The sequence below is a fragment of the Carassius carassius genome, chromosome 50 (genome assembly GCF_963082965.1).
Source record: "Carassius carassius chromosome 50, fCarCar2.1, whole genome shotgun sequence".
Classification (NCBI taxonomy): domain Eukaryota; kingdom Metazoa; phylum Chordata; class Actinopteri; order Cypriniformes; family Cyprinidae; genus Carassius; species Carassius carassius.
Window position 1 is genome coordinate 10020102 of NC_081804.1, and position 26427 is coordinate 10046528.

The window sequence follows — 26427 nt, forward strand, 5'->3', positions numbered from 1 at the left end:
GCAGCAGAACTCAGCACAAACAAAGGATCAAACGTATTAATTTTGATGAGCTCCAAGGTTTTTACACTTTTATAGACATTTCATTTACAAATAAAACATTTGTAAGTGCCAATATTTGTGAAGTATTTCAGTGCCAAAATTTGCATTATTTCAGTACAAAAACCTGTACCTTATTGACTGAACCCACAATCCAGTTTGAACAAATGCTATTTGTGCTATTTACTTTACACAACTTGGTGACATTTGCAGCAGTTGCTATGTAAACATAAACAAAATGACAACAACAAAAAAACTTAAATACTGCATTAATTGAAAAAGTGTATAAAACTATGTTTTTTTAATTATTATTTTTCTAATATGTTATATAGAAATAAATGGTGCTTAATTTAGATTTTAATATTAAGTAACAAGAATTCCTCTCAAAATAACAAATATTAAAGAAAAACATAATTGAAATGAGAGATGCATTCTTTTCATAAAAATACAATTATGACACGATTAGGATCTTTATATCTGTGTATCAGTATATCTTATTAGGTCAGCTTTAAATGGACAATACAGAGGGTTAATATTAATATTGTCAGTATTAATATAATTAATACATAATTAAATTAATAATTATATATTATTAATAACAATATATTAATATTAAAATAGATATTATTAATAACAAGTATTAATGTTGTTGTTGTTACTATTACTATTATTTATAATTTTTGAGAGGTTGTTTTTACTGAAAAGTAAGGTACTGCTGCTTATCATAGTGAATCTATGCTAAAACAATGCAGACAGCATGTGCAATAATAAGTGAAACTGTTAAATTTCCCCTGTAGGTGCTGTTAGTGTATGATCTTTGGTTTTATGTCACTGACAACTCTTTTAAAATTCAACATGTATTCTAAATTTGATGAATCCTGTCATATTGTCCCCTACCGTTAATTAATTTGTTGCATGCAGACTCACTTAAAACTCAGCAGCCAGAAATAAATGTCAGCTAAATGTCACATTTTAAATTACTGTGGATAAATGGATCCAGCAGAAGAGTGTCGCAGTCAATGATTTCACTAATTAGATTGAAGAAAAAAAAAGATATGGCTGCTCTAAACATGTGACCACTACGTATGCCCCCCCCCCCCATCATTATTGAGGCTTCTGACTCACTAAAGACTGTAACCTTTCAAATAAGAAAGTAAACTTTCAAATAGTTGTGACAATTTGGTATTATTTCTCACTAACTAATGGCTGTTACTCTAGTTAGATAAAAGCAGCATCCCTGTGCATTGCTCATCTTGAATCACTAAATGAAGGGAAATTATTTGAAGAAGAAAGCAAAGGACTTTGTCAAACTGTTTGTCTTTTTCCACTCTGAACTCTTAAAATAGCTCTGAAAGGTCATGATTTTTATTATTATTAGTAGTATATATCCTACTGCTTATGTCATGATGATTTATGACTTTGACCTTTGACCTTTTGACAGGTTGAACTTCCGGAGACCTTATGATGGATGGGTTGAACTTCCGGAATGAGTTCAGGGGCTAACCTATGACCGTTTCCCACGCATCGATCATGCGGTTTTGACAGAAAGTTTTACCCTATTGACCTAGTTAGTACTAAATTATAGTTTTTGACGGCTAGTTTAAACGGTAAAGGAAACACTCCCCACGCATCGATCAAGTGGTTTTGACAGAAAGTTTTACCCTATTGACCTAGTTAGTTCTAAATCATGGTTTTAGGAAACCCTCCCGATGCATCGATCATGTGGTTTTGACAGAAGCTGTTTGAACTTTGTGTCAGTTAGCTTGTTTGAAGTTTGTGCCAGCTAACTTGTTTGAACTTTATCCCAGTTATACGGTTATGTGTGTGTGTGTGTGTGTGTGTGTGTGATTATATGGCTTCTCCCCCCTCCCATCACATTCCTGAGCAGTGTATAAATGGGATCGGTGTGTTCTACGTTTATATATAAAACATTATATAATTTATATAATATAATAATTATGCTAAAGTTGGAAACATTTTAGTTATTTCATATATGTGACATTCAGTTATTTCACATTTATATATAAAACATTCTATAATTTATATAATATTTATATAATTTATATAATATAATAATTATCATGCTAAAGTTGAAAACATTTTAGTTATTTCACATTTATATATATATATATATATATATATATATATATATATATAAAACATTATATAATTTATATATAAAACATTATATAAATTACTAAAACAATTAAAGGTTTAAAACACATTTTAGTTATTTCATATATGAGACATTCAGTTATTTCACATTTATATATATAACATTCTATAATTTATATAATATAATTAATTAAAGGTTTAAAAAACATTTTAGTTATTTCATATATGTGACATTCAGTTATCTCACATTTATATATAAAACATTCTATAATTTATATAATAGAATTATCATGCTAAAGTTGAAAAAGAAAAAACATTTAAGTTATTTCACATTTATATATAAAACATTCTATAATTTATATAATATAATAATTATCATGCTAAAGTTGAAAACATTTTAGTTATTTCATATATGTGACATTGTTATTTCACATATATATATATAAATTATTATATAATTTATATGATATAATTAATTATGCTAAGGTTGAAAAACATTTCAGTTATTTCACATTTATATATAAAACAGCCTATAATTGATATAATATAATAATTATCATGCTAAAGTTGAAAACATTTTAGTTATTTCACATTTATATATAAAACATGCCGTTCTTTATATTCTATCTTTTATATAATATACATAATCTGAAATCAATTTAAATAAGGTTGAAAAACATTGTGTTCTTTTAAAAAGGTTATACATGAAACGTTTATAAAAAATTTACCGAAACCGACTGTTTCAGATAAAACAAGATCCATTTTTAGGGGGCAGAAGAAGCTGTTTTCATATCAGCTTTGATCCTGACCCTCTGTGTCCCACTGTCTACGTCTGCACGCTACAGTGCACACTCGTCCGAATTTACTACAAAATCACAATATCTTCAAAGCCATTGCTAATTAAAACTAACGTATCTCACGCAGGAGTACCGTGTTTTGACAGTTTTCTGACGGTTCACCTATGAATTACGGTTGGTGCGCGGCTAGCATCTCTTGTACCCCTCTCTCTCTCTCTCTCTCTCTCTCCCTCTCATACATTCATTCGTCTCCAAGTCTTATTTTCTTCTTTTAATGAATATAAACACATTATACATTTGCAAACAATATAAAACAAAACATTTACATTAGTTTTAGTCATCACTAAAAATATACATTTTACCAGGGAAAAAATATATAATTAAACAGAACAAAGAATATGGTCTATTGAGGAACCCGGATGTGTCGTTGACACAATTCAGTTAAATTCATTTCACATTAATCGTTGCAAAACATTTTCTATATTATATTTAAAACCTTTTATATCCATCTTTATATCATATCTTTTTCAAAAAGCTGTTTAATTATTTATTTTAACCGTACACCTACAGTACCACCACACACTAAAATGCTGCATGCACGTACATTTTTTTAATTAAATTTAGTTTTTAAGCGATCTGAATTATGACTACCCTATACATTTAATCATAAACCACACGTACCCTGATATATCACTATAATATCCATTCCACTATACAATTTTGTATTCTGATAAACCAAATAAACAAGCGGACATACGCATGAACATATCAAGTTAAAAAGAGCCTTATCTCTATTTTAAAAAATATGAAAAAATAAATAAATACAATTATATAGGACAACGTGTTACTAAACCAGAACACACGTTTTAAACAAGTATTCATCATGTTTATAAAACACATCGCAGTAACAGACATGTTACTAAACCAAACCAAATCATTTATCATACATTTTTAATCATGTATTCAACATATACTTATAACACCAATGTCTGGGGGAGGCCAAAATACCTCCAGTCACCCCAAAACCCACTCAGACTCCAGGGTTTAAAGAATATGGAAATAAATAATTATATAATGACATCATCATCCTAAAGCAATTCATTAAACAAAAAAAGTATAACTTAAAAAAAAAGATTACTTATTTTAAATGTGATAGCATAGTATATAAAATAAACATTTCTGATGATACATATAAAAAATATCCCTTACATTTTTTTAGACCGGGGAGAGATGTCCAAACATGAATGAAATATCCCAAAATAAAATAATACGACTTAAAAAAATAAAGTAAAATGTTTAAATCATAAACAGAATCTCACAGGTCCAAGTTGGGGTATTCTCCTGTATGTGAGACCTGAAGGGGTGGAGTTCCAAACCGCATGATCTAAGCCAGAGGGGTACATTATTTCAAAGTTAACATTAATGTAATGTTTGAATAATCAGTACCCTCACTACATCTGATGTAATTCATTACATCTGTTTAAATGTTTCTTAATTCAACAAAATGATGATATATATAAAATATTTAGATTTTTATATAATATTATATAATAATTATTTATATCATATCATATATATAATTATATTATATTAGATGCGTTATTCATTAATCACTTTAGATTCTTTAAAGTTCTTATTTTTTGCATATTTTTTACCATCTTTCTGTCTCCCTCTCCCTCTCTCACACGGACACACACACACACACACACACACACACACACACACACACACACAGACAATGAAACATGATGCCAAAGTCTTTCTGTATGTTTTAAAAATATTGATTTTGCTTTAAATGTATGCTACATTTGTTTGTCGCAGCATAGACTGTGAAGTTTAGATGAAGTTGATTGATCTTTTAGAAGAATTCTTTCAGAGAAAGACCCTCGATCGTATTCACCCATTAAAGATGGTTCAGGAGAGATAGGTTTCTGGACCCACGCATCCTAGAGATGTAATTTATGTGCGTTGCTACGGTCGTAAACCTTTCACATATCTACGGTACTTTCAGACAAAGAGCAGGAAAGACATTTGCAGGGCCTCTGTTTAACCGTTCCAAAATACCTCCATTTAAAAGCAAAATTAAAATATAAAAATGACCGCCTGTACAGCTGTAGTTCTATTTTATATTAAAAGTATCCTTACTATCCATATTATATTCTTTATTTAAAACGATATATTTAACCGGCAGTATCCCCCCAACGTGTTTTCCATCAGTTGTTTGGCCTTCGGGCTTTTTACGTAAATTTATAAATTGATTTCAGATTATGTATATTATATAAAAGATAGAATATAAAGAACGGCATGTTTTATATATAAATGTGAAATAACTAAAATGTTTTCAACTTTAGCATGATAATTATTATATTATATCAATTATAGGCTGTTTTATATATAAATGTGAAATAACTGAAATGTTTTTCAACCTTAGCATAATTAATTATATCATATAAATTATATAATAATTTATATATATATATGTGAAATAACAATGTCACATATATGAAATAACTAAAATGTTTTCAACTTTAGCATGATAATTATTATATTATATAAATTATAGAATGTTTTATATATAAATGTGAAATAACTTAAATGTTTTTCTTTTTCAACTTTAGCATGATAATTCTATTATATAAATTATAGAATGTTTTATATATAAATGTGAGATAACTGAATGTCACATATATGAAATAACTAAAATGTTTTCAACTTTAGCATGATAATTATTATATTATATAAATTATAGAATGTTTTATATATAAATGTGAGATAACTGAATGTCACATATATGAAATAACTAAAATGTTTTTTAAACCTTTAATTAATTATATTATATAAATTATAGAATGTTTTATATATAAATGTGAAATAACTGAATGTCTCATATATGAAATAACTAAAATGTGTTTTAAACCTTTAATTGTTTTAGTAAATTATATAATGTTTTATATATAAATTATATAATGTTTTATATATATATATATATATATATATATATATATATATATATAAATGTGAAATAACTAAAATGTTTTCAACTTTAGCATGATAATTATTATAGTATATAAATTATATAAATATTATATAAATTATAGAATGTTTTATATATAAATGTGAAATAACTAAAATGTCACATATATGAAATAACTAAAATGTTTTTCAACCTTAGCATGATAATTAATTATATTATATAAATGATATAATGTTTTATATATGAATGTGAAATAACAGAAATGTTTTTCAACCTTAGCATGATAATTAATTATATTATATAAATTATATAAATATTACATAAATTATAGGATGTTTTATATATAAACGTAGAACACACCGATCCCATTTATACACTGCTCAGGAATGTGATGGGAGGGGGGAGAAGCCGTAATAACTGGGATAAAGTTCAAACAAGTTAGCTGGCACAAACTTCAAACAAGCTAACTGACACAAAGTTCAAACAGCTTCTGTCAAAACCACATGATCGATGCATCGGGAGGGTTTCCTAAAACCATGATTTAGAACTAACTAGGTCAATAGGGTAAAACTTTCTGTCAAAACCACTTGATCGATGCGTGGGGAGTGTTTCCTTTACCGTTTAAACTAGCCGTCAAAAACTATAATTTAGTACTAACTAGGTCAATAGGGTAAAACTTTCTGTCAAAACCACATGATCGATGCGTGGGAAACGGTCATAGGTTAGCCCCTGAACTCATTCCGGAAGTTCAAACCATCCATAATAAGGTCACCGGAAGTTCAACCTGTCAAAAGGTCAAAGGTCAAAGTCATAAATCATCATGACATAAGCAGTAGGATATATACTACTACTAAAATGAAACTACGCTGTAGTTAAAATATTTAATATTTAATATCCACAGACGAAAGTTTGGTACTTATGAAGTTCTGTGCATTTCTTAGAATGAATTCAAGCAGGATAAATGTCAAGCCTGTGCCTGAACCTGTGATTATATTTTCTCTAATCTACATGGTATTAAACCATATTTTAGATTTGACACATTTAAAAGGTGTGCAGTATTATTTATATTATATTAATTATGCGTTATACACTGTTAGCCTGGATTTTATATCTAATTAACAATTTAATTACGACATACTTAAATTATTTAATTTTGAATGCATTACTATAAAAATGTTAGTGAATTCTACTACTTTTGTAGACATATTTGAATGAGTGGAAAACTTTAAGTTTAATGGATTTAAATTGTAAAGTTCGTGTAATAACCACGCCCCCCATCCCCCCCCCACACACACACACGCGCGCATCACGTCACACACGCACAGTTAGCTATTGCAAGTCAAGCAAGCAACGCCATTTTCTCGTGGTTGAAAGTGTATACGAATTCATAGAGCTGTTGGTGAGTAGTTAGAAAGCAAATGTTTAAGCCAGTTTATTGTTTCTATTTTTCACCGATTTTTGTTTGTGAGTAGTGAAGACGTTGTTTTAAGTAATTTTGGACTTTTTTTTCCAATGTCCCGCTTGAACACGTGCCAGGCGAATCTAGCAGACATAGTTTCGTCTGTTCATTTGTTTTTTTTCTCTCTCTCTCCATTAAAATGATGTTTGCGAGTAGTGTGAAAACATTGTTTTAAACAGTTTGGGACAAAAAAATGCCCCAAAACCCCCTTTCACTCGCGTGTAACGTTAGTGAACACAATCTCGCTCGATCTCCTGAGGAATTCATCTGACTTTTTTCGTGTTGCGTTTATTTTTTATTGTTGAGGGTTTGTTTGTGAGTAATAACATGCTTTAAACCGGTCGTGACATTTTCACCTGTTAACTATGTGGTTTTCTCACTCGCGCACGGCGGTCCCATTTTAACCCCTGCATGTTCGACACAGATACAACGAGGTTTCCATCGAAGTGAGACATGACGACCACAGTTTACTAAATCTGGTGAGTGAATTTAACATAGGAAATAATTTAATGTAGTTTAAGTTAGAAATCAAATTTAAGTTAGAAAAATTTTTAATTTTGATGTAAAGACATTTTTTTAAAAGGAATAAGTTGTCATTGATTAAAATGTAATACATTAAAAAACGGATGGATGCCCTCTAATGATAAACTATCTTGTTTGTGTTGCAGATGACAGGAAGAAATGCTTTGGAAGTGTAAGTATTGTCCTGTTAACTGTGGTCATAGATGTGGTAACGGTAAGCCAATATGGTTTGCTATGTTTTTTTTGTTTTTTTACCTTTATTTAGGTTTATTATGAGTTCAACAGAGTGGTGGGGAAAAATCTTAGAGAGAACTTCTTTGATGCACTTGATCGTTACTCTCCAAATCTGATGGAAATCTTCAGGAAGAAGAAAGGCCTCGCCAGCCAGCTTTTGGCTGAACTTTTACGTCAGACAAAGGTGGGTTTACTTGTCTACATCAATCTACCCCCTTTTCTTCCTGTTGTAATTTCTCTCCTTTCTTCTCATCTATTCTATTTATTCTTTTCTTGTCTTTCCTCTGGGCTGCTTTTCTTTTTCTTTCCATTCTTAAATCTCAGACTCCAATTTTTTTCTCTCCTGTCCTCTCCACTATACTCTTCCACTTTTCTTGTTTCATCTGTTTTCCTTTACTCCTCTGTTCTCTCCCTTTTCTCTCCTCCCTCCCTTCCTTTTTGTCATCTTGTCTTGCCCTGTTCTTTATTTCCCAAAATCTGACAAATTTGGTGGAAGCTCAGTAATTTGTTTCATACATGTGAGCATCCCTAACAAATTTCAATATCTTCCAGACCACCGAGCCAACAGATGTTAGGTCCCTTTGCCTTCGTGGACTGCCGGTCATTTTGGGTGATGACCCTTCTGCATTCTTTAAGACCTGCTCTGTAAGTTATTAATAGCTTTTAAATGTTACTGGTACCAGTAATGAGGCCTGTCTGCTACTAATTTTCAGAATAATTTAATCAGTATCTCCCAGACTTTTTTTTTAGTTTTAACTTTTTTGAATATCTGTAATACTGGTTAATGAAAATGTCTACAAATGTAAAATAGGCTCAAAATAAGAAAATCTGCAGTTTAAAGGATTAGTTCACAGAAATAAAAATCCTGTCATTAATTATTTGCCCTCATTACTTGTCCTACCAAACCTGTAAGACTTTTGTTCATCTTCCAAACAAAAAGTTAAGACTTTTTTAATGAAATCGGAGGGCTTCCTGTCTGTCCCTTCAGTGACAGTCTACACAACTACCACTTCCAAGCCCTAGAAAGGTATTAAAAAATTACGTGTTGGCATGCAGGATCCATCTTGGAAAACAGTCTTGACTATTCGAGTCACGAACGCCGTCGATAGGATAGCTGGTCGATAGGAGTTACGTTTGTGAAATCTAACGTAGCACGGCGTTCGTGACTCGATTAGTCGAGACTGTTTTCCAAGATGGATCCTGCATGCCAACACGTAATGTACTGTCTTTATAAAGTATCTTCTTATTAAACTGTCTGTACACTTACAAAGTTCTCAACTTTGGTTTGCATGTATGGACCTTCATTATGTTACCGTGTTAGTGTGAGGCTATTTTGAGCCTTGTTAGTGGTATTAACTAGCGATTTAATTTTACTTACTCTATGCCCCATATACTACTGCTATAAGCTATACTGTTTTTAAAGATAAAACTCTATACATTCGATTATCATGAAAACGCATCGCAGGGAACGATCGACTCGGTAACCATGTGTTAAATACCCCTAGGTTCATTTTTCACTGGATTGGTCCTTTAAAGGCTTCTAAAAGGTAAATACTAAAAGGTCCTTGGTAAAGACCTTTTACCAATGTCTTTTGAGTTTGAAGGACAATGCTACCATAAAGGGATTTATACATTACAAGTATTGGTAGCAAAACTGCAGTGAATGTGGCTTGGTAGCTAATCAAAAAAGTTTGTGCACAACTGGCACTGAAAGTGTGTAAAATATCCAGTTAACGAAGAACTCCGTTTAAGACTGGTATTGTTTTTTATTATTTTATTTTTTTTAAATGTATGGTGATTTTCATTTTTAGTTGGATATATATGTTAGTTGACAACACAGTATTATCTAACTGGCATGATAATGTCTTGTCAATCTTTTTCTTTGTTAGGATGTCAATGACAAGGACTTGTACCACCAAATTCCAGTGGGAATCCTCTGCCTGGATTCAGAAAGTCCTGCAGCTAAACCCTTTCAGAGTGCACATCATCTTGGAAGGGAGCTTGGTGATGGAACCGGAAAATCTGCCTCAGGCCTTCTGTCTTCTCTTCGGACTCATTTATGCCCTGCACTTGGACTATCCTAAGTACATGAAAAGCACTTTTCACTTCATCCAGCAGGTATTTCTTAACTTGGGAAAGGGTGAGTTGACACCTAAAATTCAATCTTTAAAAATCAGCTGGCAGTTACAGTGTAACAGGGCTTCCTCTACACAAGACATCTGAATGTCTAATTTGTTTTCTTCTTTTTTTATTGTTTCTTTAATATCCACTGTAATGTGAAAAAAAGCCCCAGGTTACATTTTGTCCAAGAGATGACATGCTACTTTAAAGTTTGGTTGTTCAAACCAAAGTTTTATTTTGTTTTGATGTAGCTCTGTAGTTCTGCCTTCTGATCTGAGAAACTTTGCACTGTTGCACTTTGAAAATAACATGTTTCCTCACACTGATAGTTTAGCAGACTATATAGTAAAATTTGACAAATAATTGTGCGGCCTCTTTAAAAGAAAAGCAGATAAATCTTGGGATTCTCAGAAAATGTGTTTTTCAAGTGAAGATCATAACTTTTGTTTTTGAAAGAATGTAAGTGAATGCAAACTGTAGCTTTAATGTTATATCTGTATTCATTTATACAGTTGTTTTATAGAAAAAAATGTTCTCAGGAGAATTGTTCTCACATTTTGCCTCTTTCAAGCATTTTAAATGTTTTAAATGCTTTCAAAAGTTTGAAACCTCTTAAACTTGAAGGCAAGGAATGTTTCTTGTTGTATTTTGAAATAAAAAGAGGGGGAAAATGTTCTTCTGTTGTTTGCTTGCTTTTTTTTAATTTAAGTTTACTCAAGTTATCAAGTACACATTACTTAATTTTTTTTAGGGCAACCAGTTTGCTCACATTTTTTAAGTAGCCGGGCTAGTACATTGAACTTAAATATGCTATTTGTAATAATTGCAAAGTAATTGATATTACTAAACGTTTTAAGTTAAACTAACTCGATTTTTTTAAGTTACCATTACTTAATTATTTTAGGGCAACCAGTTTGCTCACATTTTTTAAGTAGATTCAACTTGTCCGGGCTAACAGTGTATTATTCAAAAGAAATTGTGGTTTACTTTGCATCAGAGCATTAAAAGTGGTAGCCTATTTTAGGGGGGTTGGCTACATGGATTAATATGCAAAATGTCAATATTTTAATATATTATGCCTTTTATATATTATATTTTCAATATAAATATATTTTTTCCTTTAATAAAACAACATGCATTTTTGTTATTCGTTACCTGTCCTTTTTTTATCTTATTGGGGAAAAAACATTTGTCTGTAAACTGATTAAGAAATTGTTGCATGTTTAAACATGAAGCACTGTATAATTTCGTTCCCATTATTTAGGCCTAATTAGCCTAAAACAAGAAACAAATAAAATGAAACCTGCACGATTAAATCTTTGAAACTCTAAAGAATGGACGGATTAATAAAACTTCCTCACGATTAAACTCAAGTTCTCTCATTATAATCAACAAAATATACACGATGTAAAAAAGAGCTTCATTAACTGACAACATAAGTGATTTTAAAGGGAGCCTTCTTTAATTGCTTTTAGTGCTGGGCGATAGCATATGGCCTAAAAAAAAATCTAATTTATGATTTAAATCTATTTTAAAACCAATATTCAAATGACAAAGACATTTTTCAAAACAAGTTTTAATATAGTTATAAACTTATAACTGAGACAAGATGATAAAAAACTGATGTTATTACCTTAATGCTGGAAAGACCTGTATTTTATTTTATTATTATTTTTTATTATGTATTATTTTTATTATTATTTATTTTTTGTTAATACTAGCCCATCAGCTGTGCAAATTTTGTTTGTGAGGAAAATAACAGTACATTTTTGTCAGTTATTTTATCTAAACAGATCGATTAATTTCTTCAAGATTTCAAAATCAAATAGCCTACTGATAATGTAGTAGCACTGTAAGATTACATTTGTTTGAATGCATTATTGCTAAAACGATTGCGTGTGAATGTGCTTTATCTGTTTAAATCATGCTTTAACCCGAAAATAATCAGTAAAAGAAACAGACAAACTCATATAGCCTTTAACATCCCGCTCGACTATTGCAGCTATTATAACCTGATCAAGCCATAGCTAAATATGTTTAACATGAATTCTTGCTGAATATGCAGTTATATTAAGGGCTGTTGGCATGAATTGTACTCGTGATGGAGGCTCCAGTCAGAATCACACCGCTCAGCTCATCCTTTGCTCGGCGGCGTGTCTCTGTCAGACTCGCGGGGGAGGGTTGAGCCACTCTGAACTACGGGAGAACTGAGTAGTGCGTCGGTGGATGTTAAAAAGAAAACCGATTTTCATTCAAACAAACCGATGTAAATTACAAATTCGAGTTAATTGATTAAATCGATTTATCACCCAGCCCTACTTGCTTTCATATTATTTAATGAAAAAAAAAATGCAGCTGCATTTAAATGCAGGTTTGTAAAATATGTGCAAGATTTGCACTGCACGTGTGATGGTAGATGTGCAGCTTTTATTCTTATTTATTTTATCTTCATTACAAATCTTGTTTGGTTTCATTTTGAATAATTGCATGTAAAAAATAATTTCCGTTGTAATGCAAAATGTGAATTAATATTCATATGCAAGTATTTGTGCAAAAATTATTAATTCGCATTAATGAAAGGGCGCATTAATATTCAACATTCAACAATCTGTGAATGTTGCATTTCTCTGTCGGAGAGAGCCAGCACTGTGAATTTCATCTTGCAGCAGACAAGAAAACATTTGTTTATTAATAAATAATTAAAATGTCTCATTTTTCACAATTATTAGGCTACTTCTGCATGTACTTTGTGGCAAACTTTATGCACGGCTTAAGCGCTGAATATATTAAGATTTGATTATGTAAATTTAATAGAAACTCTGATTAGTTGAATATAACAAATGAACGACTAGAACTAGAAAAATCTTACGTGGGGACAGACCATTTATTTGTCTATAACCAAAACAACAGTCCTATATAAACCGGTTCAGCAACTTTGAAAGCCCCATAAGACACTGTCCATATGAAAGAGAAATTCACACCTTTATCTCAACCCCACAAGCCACACATAACTAACCCAAAAAACCCAACCCCCTCCAGCTGAACAGAATTCGGTCTGTGTTTTGGCTCTGAGGATCGGTGTGTTACTGGGCTGAAACATGCCTGCACTCAGCAGCACTACTCTTTGTATTCATTATATTTTCTCAGCCCATATTATTATTTTCACAAGACCATAATGATAATAACAAATCATCAATTAATAATTAATCATTATTTTACGAAAATCACTGTTATTTGTGATCGTGGATGTTTGAAGAAGGCTTTAAGACCAAGCGGAATCCTCTGTTCCCGCCTCACAGCGCACGGGACTCGCGCTCAGTGATGCAGCTTCACTGTCTGCGGTTTGACTTTACTGAATCAGATTGAGGCGAACTTATTGATCATGAGTCCAACATTTAGCAAGCAGGAAAACATTCATTCTACCTGAAGGAAGACGTATTTTATTGAGCTAATGCTGTTAAATAGAGAGAGAGAGAGAGAGAGAGAGAGAGAGAGAGAGCCAGTCTAGGGCTATTCTTAAACTTAGAGCTCATTATATTGAAGTACAAATCCAAACACCAGAAATTTTATGCATTTTATGAATAATGAAATGTTATAAAAAGTATGCATTTTATTTATTCACATGCAGTATGGTTGTTGGTATTTAGCAGTTAAAACCTATTTTTAAACTTGAATTTAAATACTATTAAACTAACTTTAAATTCTCAAGGAGTTTATAAGTAAAAAAAGATAAAATGTCACAGGGCATGTTAAATAGTCTAAATGAACTTGTGTTAATAATATAATTAGAACTAACAATATAATTCGATTTTTTTAAATGAACAATTCCTGTATAAAATGGGACAGCAACCTTTATATCAAACATTTTTAAATCGTCCACAGCTGAGCATCGCGGGAGGCTGATCAAGTCATTTTCAGATGCAATGAAAAAAAAAAAAAAAAACCTGGATAGCCTATATTAGGCCCAGGCTCTGCTCTGAAAAAATGCATGTTTTTTTTTTTTTTTAACACGCTAAAAAATAAATCAGAGTTTGTGAGAGGAAAAAATATAAGTCAGGTATAAGTAGGGATGTGTACCGAAACCTGGTATTAAACTGGCCCCGGGGCTAAATTATGAAAGACCGTATCAGTAAGATCTGATGCTATCGGTTCTGCTTTCGGTACTGGAACAAGGGAAAAAAAATAATGTACTATGTATTTTTGCTTAATAATGTTATCGTGCACATCTTACCTCACCAAACATATCTAATGTGCGATTATATTAAGACGTTGTGAGATCTGCGAGATCTCTAATGCGCACCGCGGAGGCTGTCTGTCAGTGACACACACACACCACAACGAGCGCAGCGCACGCACACGCATTAACTGTACGTAAACTGCTTAATAATAAAGAGTGATGATGGCGAAGAGATTTGCTTAATGTTATCATGCACATTTTATCTCACCAAACATTTCTAATGTGCGATCATATTAAGACGTTCGTCTGTGAGATCTGCGATTGATAAAAATAATAAAACCTATATTTCCCTCAAGACTAGTCATGTTTTTGTGGTTGTTTTAATTTAAACGTGTCTGCTTATATTTTAGCAAATTTATTTTCAATAAACTAAAACAAAAATAATAATAAAAAAAGGAAAACGAATACAGCTCGTTATCAGACTGTAAAAAAAATATGATGAAAAAGTCATGACAACACATTTTTAAGGTTGGCTACTTTAACTTATAGAAATAATTTGAGCAATTTAATGCATTTTTATACTAGTTTAAATCTGAATTTTTTTATACTATTAAACTATTAAAATCTCATGGAATTTTAAGTTTAAACAGGTGAAAATGCCACAGTGAATATTAAATATAGCCTATATACCAGAAGACCTTGATTGCATGTTACCATGAAACTAACAGAATAATTCGATTTTTTTTAAAATTAACAATTCATGTATAAAATGGGACAGCAACCTTTATATCAAACACTTTTAAGTCATCCACAATTGAGCAACGCGAGAGGAAGGTATTGCGCAAGAGCACACAAGTGAATGTGAAGAGAATTTTTAGGGGGTAGGAGGATTTTTTTATTCTTAAATTTTCATATGCAATGAAAAAAAACGGGATAAACACGAAATAAATAAGTAAATAAAATAAATTGATATACAGTATATCCACTTACCTGTTGGGTTTACCTCTCTCATTCTGGACACATCCAAATGTTTCCATATTCGTGATGTTGCGTATTTGCAGCTAAACTATTATTTATTAGGTAAAATAGGCTTTGTGGTTCACGTGTGTTTCAGTATCGACGGAAAAATATTATAATGAGCAAATATATGCCACAGTAGACCGCTGCTCATGCTGAACTGCGCTGTTTACAATGAACATGTGCGCGTGAGGCACCAGCGCATAAAACAGCTGAAATATACCATACTCAATTTTTGCTCACACAGTTAAGGCATAATTGGAGACAGTTTGAAAAATCAAGAACAATAGCAGTTAATAAGAAATATTGCTGTTAGTGCGGTCTTAATGCTGGACCATTCTCATTTCGTTCCTCATATGGAACTTGAAGGATTTTATTTATTTATTTTTGCTAAAGAGCAAACCAGAATGAAAATATATATTTTTTAATCCGTGTGTGTGTGTTCCTATATATATAGCTCAGCTTTCGCGGCTGTAGACCAGTAATGTTTTCTCTTGGTTCTTGGTTCTAAATAAATGCGACTTATAGTCCAGTGCGACTTATATATGTTTTTTTCCTCATCATGGCGTATATTTGGACTGATGCGACTTATACTCAGGTGCGACTTATAGTCCGAAAAATATGGTAAATATTTTTTACTTTGATATAAAAATACATGAAATGAGTCCTGGAGCAATCTAGAAAAGTAATGGGTTGAAAGCCACATTACATTTCAAATCTGAATAAGATATCATGAAAAATGATACTCCTGCAAATATTTTTCTGAGACTATGTCTAGACCCCCCACCCCCCAAATATAAGAAAATATATTTCCCAATAGTATTGAAGGCTTCTACAAACTATTTAGTAAGTAAACGTACCACTGCATAGTTTTTTTCAATTATAAAACACAAGACAGAAACTTAGACATCATATAAGTGATTTATTTTAGCACTAGAAAAATACAAAAGAATAATTTGAGTAAGAAAAATAAGAATAATAAGAAAAATAAAAAAAGATCTAACTTTGTTTGCCAATTACAGAACATCCTGAGATTGCTAGAAATGCAGCATTTACAATGAATTACGATGCAAATAAGTGCTGATGTGCTGATGGCCACTTATACAAATGGTAATAACACAAATGTGCCGAAGTAAATAATCCACTCTCCCTATTCATATAGACGCGTTCACTTTGATAGCCGTGATCATACAGTAATAGCGAGCTGATTTGGGCTGATTTGCACTCAAACAGATGGTAATCATGCAGATACATTCACATTCAACATAAAATACACTCTCATATATATAAAAACTGTTGAAAAATAAAACAAACAAAGAAAAAGGCGATCGCTATAATTTCCGCCTCCATCAGCTGACAGGTGCGTCAGAGCGCGTCACGAGGGAGCACCAAAATTCAAATAAACTATCTTTCGCCTATCTTTCATTCATTCTTTTTTCCAGTGGATCGCCTCATTCTGTTTGTGACACTGTACGCTGCAAAACCATGCCGTTTTTTTACTACTAAGATGCAGTTTCCAACCGTGAGTTATTCCATAACGGACGCAAACAGTTCTGTCGCTGAAGAACTGAAACGTAAACAAATTATGATCCATATTACAACGTTATTGCTTCGTTGGACTAAACGTGCTTCATGAGATGCCGTTCAGTGGATCCTTACCTTTCTAACTAAACCGGGATTTACAGCTGTGGATGTGTTTATGACTCGTTATTACGACGGATCTGGTATGTACAGCGTTTCTTTATAAGCTTTCCATTGAAAAACAGCGATCTGTCGTCGATGCTTGAGGCTTAGATCTTTATAATGATACATAGTTTGTCAAGATTAAATTTGTCCAGTTTCATTTAATCTATTCATAAACACTGACACTAGCAAGTTGAGTGGCTTTCAGGACGAGGGCATCGGGGTGCAGGCTAAGAGGTTAAAACTACAAAAGCAGTTCAATCAAGAGCAGTGAGTGATTCCCTATTTTCTTTTTATTGTTAGATTAACATTAATGAGGCAGACGGCCTATGCACTAGACACTATACACACACACACACACACACATATATATATATATATATAGTATATACACAAGATCTTATGCTTCATTATGACTAGTCTAACAAAAAAATTACTCAAATATGGGTACATTAAACTGAGATAAAGTAAGTCATAAAACTGGATAATGATGTATGCATGCTGTGTACTCCCTCATTTCTCACCTTAATTAAGGAAACACCTGCTGTATGGACAGCAGCCAGTGGCCTAATTGTGTCAGGACTCTCCACTTTTACAGAACTCTGTACCGGGTGCAAGGAGGAGCAGCTACTGCGTGTTTGAACATGGATCAAACACTAGTGGCCAAGAAAGATTTGCCCTCTCTCAAAGGAAAGCAATAGGCTTGTGTTCAAGTCATGCCCAGCCGACAGAAAGTGCGAGAGTCTCTCTGTCTTCTTACATCTATAAATACCCCGGCCACAAACCTCTGCACCTACACAGCACAGGACCCTCACTGGGCCACGGGAGGGGGTCGAATATCCGAATTTCTACAAAAAAAAGATTGAAATTGCATTTTTTTTTGCCGCATGAAGTAGATTGTCAAACCAATTTAACACTGCAATTTATACATAAAGCAAGGTAAAAAAAAGAGGCTGGGTAAAAGTGCCTGGTCTTAATCAAAGCTGTCTGGCAATTCACCTCCATTATTTCAGTGCTATATCTTATATTGTTAGAGGTGTCACATAGTTAAAATAGACAAGAGGCACAGTATGGACACTTTTAAAAATGACCAACCTGCAAGGACTGTAGTATGCGATACTAATTGACCTTCGTGTCATACGACTAAACAAATTTAACAAGCAGTATGGCAAATTGTTAAATAGCTAAGTTTATTCTACATTGAAAAACATCTTTTAAATCTGACAACCTCCATGTCCACTGTTTTGAGTGGGTTTGATAGAGCGCTTTCTTTGCTTCCTTTTCCACGGTTAGCACTTTTCCCCATTTCTTCATGACTGAGTCTTTTCTTGAAGTTAAAAGGACATATGAGAGGTGGTTGTATGTAAGAGAGATGCATGGATTTATGCCGATTTGAGACCGATTTTGTTTTATGGCGATTTCTTTGAGAAATAAATAAATACAGGAATAAATACTTTTTTCTCTTTGAAAAAAGCGCTTAACCTCTGGAGATAATGAAAGCATTGTTTGTTTGCAGTTTGTGAAATAATAATTTTTAAAAAACTTTTGGAGACAGATGGAGAATCAAAGAATCAAATATGTCTCTCACCTGTCACAAAAACATTCAGGATAAATCAATCAAATTTTCACCACTAATAAAAGTCTTAAAATTGGATTTAAACCATAAATTAAGTTGCAGTTCCTAATAAAGTTATCTTTTTACAATACCCACTCTCTTACACTTGATTAACTTATGATTTTTTTTTTTTATATACACACATAAATGGATTAGGAATCTCACCAGGTTTATCTATATATCATTTTGTAATGTTATCAGAATTGTGAGGATGAGAGCCATGGGTAGATATGAGAGACAGTTGCTTCAAAGGACAAGAGTAGCTTTATCAAAGTATATATTCATATTCTCAGGCAGTGGACTCCTCTGAAACCAGACTGTGGAGTGGTCCACTCTGCGTGAACTCTATTTAAACTAAAGCGCTCCAGTGAGACTTTCCCGTGCAGAGGCATGTGTGTGTGTGTGTGGATTCGGAATGCTTGATTCAGATTTTTACACACCTCTCACCTCTCTGAGTTCTGAACCTTGGGGAAAGTAATCTACCGCCTCAAAACAGAAAGGAGGAAAATGCTATCAAGTCACATGATATGTCTCACAGTTTCATGGTGGCTGAAAGGAATAGTTCAACCAAAAATGTAAATTTCATCATCATTTACTAAGCCTCAAGTTGTTTCAAATATGTATACATTTCTTCATTCTGTGAAACACAAACAAAAGTTTATGTTGTAAGTCTCATATAATGTCAAGTCACATAGGAATGAGTGCATTTATGAAAGGAATGTCACCACCTTTGCCATACGACAGTGCAACTGGTGCGGCCTTTTGACTGCTAGTTTATATAGAATACAGTATATACATAAACAGAATATATATATATATATATATAAACAAATGTTTTGCAATGATCATTCAAATTATGGTCTAATGCTATTTCATGAATTTTGACTTATTTACATTGTCAAACAGTTGGATTCCCATGAATCTATACATGACCAAAGTCTCAAATAACAATTTGGACATATGACAGAGTATTTCTGTGGCAAATGTCTGTCATGAAATATCTCGATTCTCAAATATGTGTATTAAATGCATTTTACACCTTTAAAGATCACAACATAGATTGCAATGGGCAAAGTAGAGTTATGTTAGTTTAATCTGTTAACTACACTTAAAACCCATCTTTTTTTATTTAGGTAGGCCTACCAGATATGGGTGTCATGCCATAAAATATTTTTAAAATGACTGACTTTGTATTTAATGTGAATGTAATAAAAACATTTTAAGTCACTATTTATAACACTTTCATTATAGGCCTACAGAAAGACAGCAAAGAATATTTACATTACCAAAGAACATTATCACTGACTTCAGTCTAGCCAGAGTTTAAGTCACTCTCACACTCTCAAAAACTCCCATTCACTGAAGCTGTTTACACTGTGAAATGCATATCTCACTTACATCATAACCACATCTGCACTTATGAGAGAATTAATTTACCAGAGAGCAGAATTCAGCGACATGCACAGTGAACAAAACTCATCTAAACGCCTCTGATTGGCCATTGCATTCATAAGCTCAACAAAATCACGATTGGTTATAATGCGCAGTACTTTAAAGGCACAATATGTAATTTTTCTGCTTTAAAAATAGCAGATATCACTATATCTATGTTATATATTTTTTTTTGTTGTGTACTTACATTATCCCGACAGTTTCCACGAACTTTAAAATCCGGAGAAAATTATAGTTTAATTAGAAGACACGGCACGTTTCTTTATTTCCGTTTTGTCGCCCGTCTATGGCGTCATATAAACTTTGACCCCTCTAGTTTATCTAACTTCCTGCAGAACCGCCAAATACAAAGGTGAACAGAAGCAAAGACGAGACGAAGAAGAAAAAGTAGTAGCTAGCCTTGGTCGAGACTATTATATTTTACATTTATATTGTTTATATTCGTATTTATACCTCAATCAATAACTTAGTTATGGATCATGATTATGCTTTGCCTGCACGTTCTGTGAAGCGCAAACGTATGGGTGAAATAAATGACCTGAGAAGGTTTTGGGAAGAAGAAGAAACGAGACACGGGTAAATATTGGAGTTGCATTTTCAAGATAGAGAGAGCTTCGTGACAAGCTGAAACTACAGAGAGATGCTTGCATTCTAATAAACAGGTATGCATCCATTCAGCTAACTATATCTATCCGTATATTTTGTGAAACGATGATGTCTTGTGTAAAACGCAGACGGACTAGCTCTCATGTAGAGTATAATGTAAATCTAAATGTGTTCTATATCTAGCTGGATAAAGTAGCTTCACATGCAGTTCACTATCTTGTTCGATATCATAGTATAAATGTAGCCTAATTATAATTATTAACGAAAGGCAACCGTGTTTTTTTTAACATATATTACTACTAGCTAGATGGAATATTGATTTGATAGGGGTCTGATAATTCATATATCTCTCCGTTCGAAAATACGTGATTGTCAAAATACTAAGGCCGGTGACACACTGGCTGCGTGGCGTCTCTGCTGCGTGCCAGAAGCGTGGCGGCTGCTGCTACTGTAGGTGACATAGAGGGAGACCGCCGACAGACCAGGCTCTTGTCTTCATGACAACAATATCTTTACTTCATGTTGAACATAAATATAAAGCCTACTGATAAAGGACACCGTCAACAGTATTGACGGCAAAATAGACTTATGTTTGACAGGTGCAATATTTGAAAATCGATATTTTTTTAATTTTTTTTTTAATTACATTTGTATCTGAATTTATGTCAACCTATAGACTTTCAAACATCAAAATGTCATGAATTAATATGTATTTGTGTACAAAATTACATATAAACATATTTTCCTATTATATTTTGCCTGGAAACGATTCCAACACGCGTGTCGCGTGAAAAATAGGCGTCGGTTCTATTTCTAGCATGCACACGTTTTCCGAGCGGCTCGAGCCGCGCCTGAGACACGCGTCTCACGCAGGCAGTCTGCAAGCTCTAACCTATTAACATGGGAGCCGAATTAAAAACTGACACGCCACGCAGCTGAGACGCTTGCGCCACGCATCCAGTGTGTCGCCGGTCTCAGTTAAAATGAGTGAGGAATGTGGGGAGCGACAGAGCGCGTGTTCCAATGAACAACAACTCCCATGAGCCTACGCTCTTTCCCGACGTCATCAAAGTACGTCTCATGTTATTGTTTTGATTGAGTGACCCCTGGTGGCCAAAACTTCCATACTGCACGTTTAAAAATGCGTCTGTCTCAGGGCCAGCCATCGAATGCAGATTTGAATTTAGCAGCTAGAGATGTGCTGCACATCATACCTGTGTGATTGTATCAATTGTAAAAAATATTATTCGGCTATTTTTCTTTTTTTGGAAGCTGCATTCCAAATCCACTTGGTACGAAAATCTGAGGGGGCACGTGCGCCCTCGGTTTGAATGGGCATGATGCCTCTGACCGCAAATTGTTTTTAAAACATATTAGGTTTTCACTCATGACACATTTCAGGCAGATGCTTATGGGTTAAAGGTTAAGCACTCATCAAATTATTGAAAATAACGATATACTAAATGGGAAATGGAGTTCTGCAGAGGTGGGGTTAAAATTGACTTGAAAAATTGCTCCAAATTGCCTTGTAAATCTAGCAGGGCTGTAAATGAGTATTGATCTTGTTTAAGTGGTGTGCAAAGTGAGCTCATTGGCAATCAAATTAGACGAAGGGAATGGTCGGAAATGCATGTACTATGATGTACTGTAGTTCTTTATAATCCCATTGATTGCAATAGACTGTCTGAAAGCAATACAATTGACTGGCCTGTGACTGACCACATTCTTTTTTGGTAGCTGAGAACTCTTGCTAAGGCACTTTTCAATGGTATCACTGTAACTCTGTAGTAATTACCTCATAATGGAGTGTCCATCACTGATCTGATAATTGTGGATAGGGCTAAAAGGTTCAGACTGGACTTCCTAAAACACAGCATTAAATGTCTGAGTGTAGGAAATGTCAGTTTACTTCCTCTCTATATAAAGCAACATGTCCCATTCTATGTAAGAAAACACCTGGTGTGTTTTAATTTCTCTACATCTTGTTAAACACATCAGCAAAATATAAGTAAACAATGCAATAACTGCACATTCTAGCAAGACAGCAAATTAGACAATTGTTGAAACAACCACAGCTGTAATTGGATAGTTAACACCAAAGTCTTATGCAATTCATTCTCTTTTATGCACAAGGCATCAGTCTTAATGAGCAGAGATATGGCCTCTCCAGGGCCCAAAGCATTTCTTTCGATTTCTGTTGGCCCATATTCAAGCAGACACTCAAAATTCTTCACTTGTTTTTTTACTAACCCTCTCATTGCTGAAAGTGTTGTGTAATGCATTATTGGTGATGTATTTGAATGAAAACAATTGATCATTATATTGGGAAGTGTATAACCACTGACTGTAACTGCTCTGAAATAAATGCTAGCATTATACAGTAGGACTGGAGAGTCATATCTGCTGACAATTTTAGAAATTCAAAAATTCAGTATGACTTTCTGGGGAAAAACTAAAAAGTAGTGCACAAATATATCAGAATTTAAGATATTTCTTTAACTTAACATAATAGAAATGGTAAATAATATTTAATCAGTTTGTTTTGGCTTTAGAGCAATAGCAAATAAAGTTGAATATTTATTCAATTAAATATTTTGCAAGATTCTCTGATGAATAGAAATTTCAAAAGAATGGCATTTATTTGAAATAGAAATCTTTCGAAACATCATTGTATGTCTTTACTCTCACTTTTGATCAATTGAGTGCATCCTTGATGAAAAGAAAGTATCCATTTATTTTCCAAAAACATTTCAATATGGTTTTCTGAAAAAAACAAAACAAAAAAAAAAACAATAATATTTCTTGATCAATAATATACTTTACTATTGTATATTTTTGTGTGTGTGTTTTGCCAAGTATCTTCTCTTCTAAAATAGGAAAACCCCTCAAGCCCTCAACAGATTGAAATACCTCTGTGCTAGGGTTGTGACAGTGAGGAAATGTGTGTCAACACCTGTAATACTGGTATCACTGGGGGAAGGGGTTTGTTGGGTTTATTCCTCCCTTTCCTTCGCTTTTAAATAGCTTCTAATTGCCTGTGCACATTTTACTTTAATTTAGCAGTAATTCAGCGTCAATTGCTTGAATAGACAACAACAATCAACAAACTCACTTATATTAAACATAGATCTTTTGTTAACAATAAAATAAAAATACACCATGCTATAGGCTTAATATAAAATAAATTACTTATACAAAGTTTAAATGTAAAAAAAATCAGATAACACTTTGGAACCAAATAAATAAGAATCGACTTACAAAATGGCAGAAGTCTTTTTCAAAATCTGAAATACTGCCAAGTAGCTAGGTTCACTTTTGCATTTAATTTCTAAACTAAATCTCTCGCCATGTTCTTGTCTGTCTCACCTCACTCTTCTTGTCGGTCAGCTCGTCCCAGTCTCCTCACGTGATAAATGAAATCTGACTGCTGCTGCTGATCTGTAATGCGACTGCCGTTCAGCATGCTGCATTGAGCAGCCGCGTTCAGTTTTTAATTGTAGTGTCTGTTCTCTAACTAACTAAAGGATTGTCATTACTATAAAAAAAATCAAAAGACTGTGGCAGCTGGTGCGGTGGTGAGAAAATGACGTAACAGTGCCAAAACATAGTTTGAACTGCAGTTTCCCTGCCAATGATTCAGAGTCCACAGAAACAACTGTGACTGGGCGGGTTGGATCAGAGGGTATGGAGAGACAGATCAATTGGCACAGGAGAGATAGAATCCCTGAATAGACTCCCTTTCCAAGGCATTACTGAACTGGTATTTAGCTTCTCCCCATACTGACTGGTTACACAATCCCTCAGTCAATAGGAACGTAAGATACAATCATCTCAGCTTAGTCATTCTCTAATTAGATTCTAATGCGCTAAAGTGCTCTACTTTTTTGGCAAACAAATGTCTTAAATGTAATGCATTTAAGGAAATTCTATGTAAATTTTTTGTGTCTTGTCAAGCATTTTAGCTCAAGGATGATCAATTAATGAGGATGTGTAGGGAATGCTCTGTCAGGAATGACAATCCGTAAACGGTGTACGGTCGTGGCCAAAATTACAGAATTACATAAATATTAGTTTTCAAAAAGTTTGCTGCTAAACTGCTTTTAGATCTTTGTTTCAGTTGTTTCTGTGATGTACTGAAATAGAATTACAAGCACTTCATAAGTTTCAAAGGCTTTTATCGACAATTACATGACATTTATGCAAAGAGTTAGTATTTGCAGTGTTGGCCCTTCTTTTTCAGGACCTCTGCAATTCGACTGGGCATGCTCTCAATCAACTTCTGGGCCAAATCCTGACTGATAGCAACCCATTCTTTCATAATCACTTCTTGAAGTTTGTCAGAATTAGTGGGTTTTTGTTTGTCCACCCGCCTCTTGAGGATTGACCACAAGTTCTCAATGGGATTAAGATCTGGGGAGTTTCCAGGCCATGGATCCAAAATTTCAACATTCTGGTCCCCGAGCCACTTAGTTATCACTTTTGCCTTATGGCAAGGTGCTCCATCGTGCTGGAAAATTCATTGTTCTTCTCCAAACTGTTGTTGGATTGTTGGAAGAAGTTGCTGTTGGAGGGTGTTTTGGTACCATTCTTTATTCATGGCTGTGTTTTTGGGCAGAATTGTGAGTGAACCCACTCCCTTGGATGAGAAGCAACCCCACACATGAATAGTGTCAGGATGCTTTACTGTTGGCATGACACAGGACTGATGGTAGCGCTCACCTTTTCTTCGCTGGACAAGCCTTTTTCCAGATGCCCCAAACAATCGGAAAGGGGCTTCATCGGAGAATATGACTTTGCCCCAGTCCTCAGCAGTCCATTCACTATACTTTCTGCAGAAGATCAATCTGTCCCTGATGTTTTTTTTGGAGAGAAGTGGCTTCTTTGCTGCCCTTCTTGACACCAGGCCATATTCCAAAAGTCTTGGCCTCACTGTGCGTGCAGATGCGCTCACACCTGCCTGCTGCCATTCCTGAGCAAGCTCTGCACTGGTGGCACTCCGATCCCGCAGCTGAATCCTCTTTAGGAGACGATTCCTGGCGCTTGCTGGACTTTCTTGGACGCCCTGAAGCCTTCTTTACAAGAGTTGAACCTCTTTCCTTGAAAATCTTGATGATCCTATAAATTGTTTATTTAGGTGCAATCTTAGTAGCCACAATATCCTTGCCTGTGAAGCCATTTTTATGCAACACAATGATGGCTGCACGCGTTTCTTTGCAGGTCACCATGGTTAACAATGGAAGAACAATGATTTCAAGCATCACCCTCCTTTTAACATGTCAAGTCTGCCATTCTAACCCAATCAGCCTGACATAATGATCTCCAGCCTTGTGCTCGTCAACATTCTCACCTGAGTTAACAAGACGATTACTGAAATGATCTCAGCAGGTCCTTTAATGACAGCAATGAAATGCAGTGGAAAGGTTTTTTTGGGATTAAGTTAATTTTCGTGGCAAAGAAGGACTATGCAATTCATCTGATCACTCTTCATAACATTCTGGAGTATATGCAAATTGCTATTATAAAAACTTAAGCAGCAACTTTTCCAATTTCCAATATTTATGCAATTCTCAAAACTTTTGGCCACGACTGTACAGTAAAACACTGTTATATATGTTATAA

The 26427-nt window shown here is 33.7% G+C and overlaps 1 protein-coding gene across 2 annotated transcripts in view; it reads right to left on the reverse strand.

Annotated features, from left to right (window-relative positions):
- The window catches only part of LOC132133270 (carbohydrate sulfotransferase 8-like), a 95305-nt gene that overhangs the window by 32184 nt on the left and 36694 nt on the right, over positions 1–26427 (reverse strand). The gene's annotated exons all lie outside the window — the stretch shown is intronic.